Source organism: Dioscorea cayenensis, chromosome 13, assembly GCF_009730915.1.
Source record: "Dioscorea cayenensis subsp. rotundata cultivar TDr96_F1 chromosome 13, TDr96_F1_v2_PseudoChromosome.rev07_lg8_w22 25.fasta, whole genome shotgun sequence".
NCBI lineage: Eukaryota > Viridiplantae > Streptophyta > Magnoliopsida > Dioscoreales > Dioscoreaceae > Dioscorea > Dioscorea cayenensis.
In genome coordinates, this window is record NC_052483.1 from 8,162,890 (window position 1) to 8,167,432 (window position 4,543).

The following is a 4,543-nucleotide window of genomic DNA, read 5'->3' on the forward strand; positions in this document are numbered from 1 at the left end:
AAGTAGACTCTCTCTTGTGAGAGTTTTTCTCACTTTTGCCTCTAGATGCTCACAGGGAGGTCTCTAAATAAATTCATGTTTCTTATGACCCACTGATGAGGTCCAATTTAGGAGTGTCTTCCACTCTTGCCTCTTGATGCTCACAGGGAAGTCTCAAAAAAAATTTCATTCTTCTCATGACCCATTGATGAGGTACAATGCAAAGTGGATGCTCTCTTTTTGAGAGTTTTTCTCACTTTTTCCTCTTGACTCTCACATGGAGGTCTATAAAAAATTCCATTCTTCTCATGACGCACTACTAAGGTCCAATGCAAAGTAGACTCTCTCTTGTGAGAGTTTTTCTCACTTTTTCCTCTTGACGCTCACAAGGAGGTCTCTAAAAAAATTCATGTTTCTCATGACCCACTGATGAGGTCCAATTTAGGATTGTCTTCCACTCTTGCCTCTTGACACTCACAGGGAAGTCTCAAAAAGAAATTTCATTCTTCTCATGACCTATTAATGAGGTCCAATGCAAAGTGGATGCACTCTTTTCGAGATTTTTTCCCACTCTTTCCTCTTGACACTCACAGAGAGGTCTTTAAAAAAATCATTCTTCTCATGACCCACTGATGAGCTCCAATGCAAGGTGGACGCTCTCTTTTTGAGACTTTTTTCCTTTCTTTCCTCTTGATGCTCAAGGAGGTCACCAAAAAAATTCATGACCTACTGATGATGTCCAAGACATCAAAAGTCAGAGAATCTTAGAGTTTCATTGATTGTATTCATTGTCTATCTTTTATATATACTCGAGATATTTTGTTTTTATTGAGCTTCACTGAACTCCCTCGTGTATGCGTGCATATGGTCTTGTCATCATGGGAATTGAGACTTAGTCATGGGCACGGCCAAGGTCCTTCGGCACTTGGCCGTGTGAGCTTTACAACCCATCGGAACATTACTCCCAAGGACTTAGCTCCATCAAACACGACACTCGGAGTCAGGGGAGTATTGTTTTGATTGCTTCTCCCACATCTATTTTTGAATGAAATACATTTTGAGTGAGCTTGCATGTGTACATTGGGGACAATGTACAACTTAAGTGTGCGTGTGTGTGGGGGGGGGGGAGTTCCATAGTACACACATCTTTTCTATTGTTGTTGATTGATAAATGCTCACATAGCCAATGGCGGTTCACCCTAGTTACATTGATAGTATTCTTGAGTTTAGGAGAATTTTTAACATTGAATATTTTCATGCTCTAGTTTTGCTTGAATGTCTAGGAATTTTTGCCCGATTTATACTTGTTACACTACTCACTTATTAGACTCTTTTGGAAACTCAAGTTTTATGTTAAAGGGACTAGTTATAGTTGTTTCTTGTGTTAAATTCAAAAAAAAAAAAAAAGGAACAAAACAGTTTTATTCTTTGTTTGTGCTTATTGGGTGGAAAGAGCTACCACCTATGAAGTATGAAACAACTCTCATAAGTCGGATACTAGCTATGCCCTAATGAGAGAAAGAGTTATCTCATAGGATGAGTGAAAGCTACCACTCCGGTACAAAGAGCTACCACCTCGAAAGTGTGAAAGCCACCTTAGCGGATGTGTGAAGCTACTACCATCTTTAAAATTGTTGTCACTTTTGTAGATAAATAAGTCCCTTGTACTTAGAACTTTGAGGAGTATACCTTGGGTTCTTTTGAGTGAGTTCACACACGTACACGATTTCGGGTTCGTTGTCCTTTTTTATTCAAGTTTTTAGCTAGAGCTTTGATTTTTTGTATTTAATGTTGAAATTTTCCAACACTTGTAGAATGCTCTCTCTGTACACTTTGGTGAACCTAAGGCCAAGCACTTCCAATATTTCCTTCATCTATGCTCAGAATGTCTAATTTTTGCTTTTGGACAAGCAAAAGCTTAAGTGTGGGGGAGTTTGATAAGTGCTTGTGCGATATGAATGCGAAACGTTCATTCCTTATGTTGAGCATTACTTTTCTCGGGTTTTTACACTAATATGTGTGTTTTTATGTTACTTTAATGCAGGTAGGGTTGTGAGGCCAAGTATGAAGGAAAGAAGCCAGTGTGGATCGTCATACACCGATTTTGGAGGAAATCATGCTAAGGTTCAAACGCGAAGACATAGGTCGGGTGTGAGATGCTAGAGTGTGTGCCAACCTCCTCGTATTCTAGTTGGCACATCCATTTGGAGGGGCACAAGGGCAGTCACACTCGAGCATTCCGACTTATGCACATAGAACAAGAGCTCCACCAACTTGTCTATCATTGAAGAAGCAAGTGATCCACAACGTGAACGTGTGCCCGTTTGCGTTACCCCGATGAAAGTATGGATTCGAAAAGCTATTCAGGTCGGTTACTGTAGCATAGCACTATAACAACAATGTAGCAAGGTACTGTAGTAGCACTGTTCACAGACATCGCGCGTCGTTTGGAAGAAGGTTATTGGGAGAGCTTTCGTCGGCACCGATCAGGCGAGGGGTATCCTAGGCCGGACAAAGGATCCCTTGCGACGAGTAGAGGACTCTCCACAAGACCATCGACACGACCATTTAGGGGTTTTTCTATGGATTCATTGCTTTTACATTCTATTTCTTTGATTGTATTTAGCTCCATGGAGAGCTAAACCATTAGTGGGTACTTGGGTATTTGTGAACCCTAGGATGTATTCATTTCATTGAATCTCTTAATTATGCTTTCAATTAATTGATGTTTATTGTGAGTTACAACCTTGAATGCTTGATTGTATGAACATTTCCCCTAGAGTAACACTAGGGTTGAGAATTCTTGTTGGTAACCTTGTGAGTGAGTGACACACCACGAGCGTTAGACAAAGCTAGGATGGAGAGGATTGAGAGGATGAGTCGAGAGGTACAGGAGCATCCCATTTCCCCTCCGACATGATAGATTCTACCTCCATTCCTCGAGTTCTTTGCGGCCATAATAGAGTGAATGGTCTAAGGGATGACCCTCCGCTGGGGCTTAGTTTCGAGTGCAACGGAGTGAAGCATTGAGGTGACCTTAGTATCTAGGGCGTAATCGTGGTTAGGGACCTTCCACCTGGACCAAAGGGTTAGGTCTATAATTAGGAAGAGATTTATCACTTGGAATCTCTAGAGCTCATTGCAACTCTATGCGAGTGCGAGGTGTTGAGATTGTTCGATTTCTCCTCCGGGACATGTATAGAGTTAGGCATAGTTAACCTTAGATTTGGGACTATGTAATGAAGGATTTCCATGATTCACTATTGCATTGATTAGGAAGCATAATAGAGGGTTCTTGCACTTGAAGCGATCGTCCTAGGCGGAGCATTATCCGAGTACCCCATCTTTATCGATTGCCCTACCTTCTCCTTTACTCGTGCTCTCTTACTTGTTGATTTTACTTTTAAGAATTGAATCATTGTCACACTTGTCACTATTGATTTTTCACATAGCTAAGAAGCGGATTAAGTGTTTTTATCCCCTACTCAATGTGGATTCGATACCCGCTCATCTGGGATTCTTACTTCGACAAACCTGTACACTTACGGGATATACACAAGGGGACCTTGTCAAGTTTTTCGCGCCGTTGCTAGGGACTTGGCATTTAGAGATACTTTGCACTTTGTTTTCTTAGCTATTTCACCATACATTCTATTTCCTATCTTCTTATTCTATCATCGTTCTGATTTCTTTTTCTTTCTTTTTGGGTACAGCTCCAGGTTATGACCCGAGGGAATCCCTCAATATTGGTTGAAGGATTTCCTGAGCTTGAACGTCTGATTAGAAAAAAGGAAAGAGCCTGCAAGAAACAGTCTAATTTAGCCGATTTGGAAGTGGAAGGATCTCGAAAAACATGGCGTAATAGAATGAGCAACATGAACATTATCCGATTATGCTGACATTCGAGTGTTGGGGACACAATCGAGTATTGTGCGTCCCCGATTACTGACTCGTAACTTTGAGTTGAAGCCGGGCATTCATCCACATGTTGCAGCAATCCATACGAGCTCAACGGTTTTGGCGATGAGGATCCAAACAGTCATATAGAGAGTTTTCTCGATGTGTGTGATATGCTGAAGATAAATGGAGTGACAGATGATGCCATCAAGTTGAGAGCCTTCCCATTTTCCCTAAAGGGGAAAGCAAAGCAGTGGCTACACTCATTACCTAGAGCATCGATTACCACATGGGAGGAGATGGTAGAAGCTTTTTTTGCTCGTTATTTTCCTCCCGGAAAATCTACAAAGCTTAGGAATGAGATCTCATCCTTTGTTCAGTTGGAATTGGAGACTCTATTTGAGACATGGGAAAGGTTAAACGAGCTCCTGAGAAAGTGCCCGCAACACGGATTCCCGGAGTGGATGATTGTTCAAACCTTTTATAAGGGTTTGAACCCGAGTACAGGGCAACTCTTGGATGCAGAAGCAGGAGGTACCTTAGGTAGCAAGACCCCCAATGAGGCTCGACAGTTAATTGAAGAAATGGGGTTAAACAGCTACCAATGGAACGCTAGGGAGAAGAAAAAAGTGGCCGGTCTCCATGAAATAGATGCGGTAACTTCATT

At 41.6% G+C, this 4,543-nt stretch overlaps 1 non-coding gene across 1 annotated transcript; it reads right to left on the reverse strand.

The window, feature by feature from the left end:
* Window positions 1-4,223: 4,223 nt before the first annotated feature.
* On the reverse strand, window positions 4,224-4,330 carry LOC120275006. The gene has a single exon (XR_005541035.1). It is a non-coding gene; the product is annotated as a small nucleolar RNA R71 (small nucleolar RNA).
* Between the last annotated feature and the right edge of the window lie 213 nt (window positions 4,331-4,543).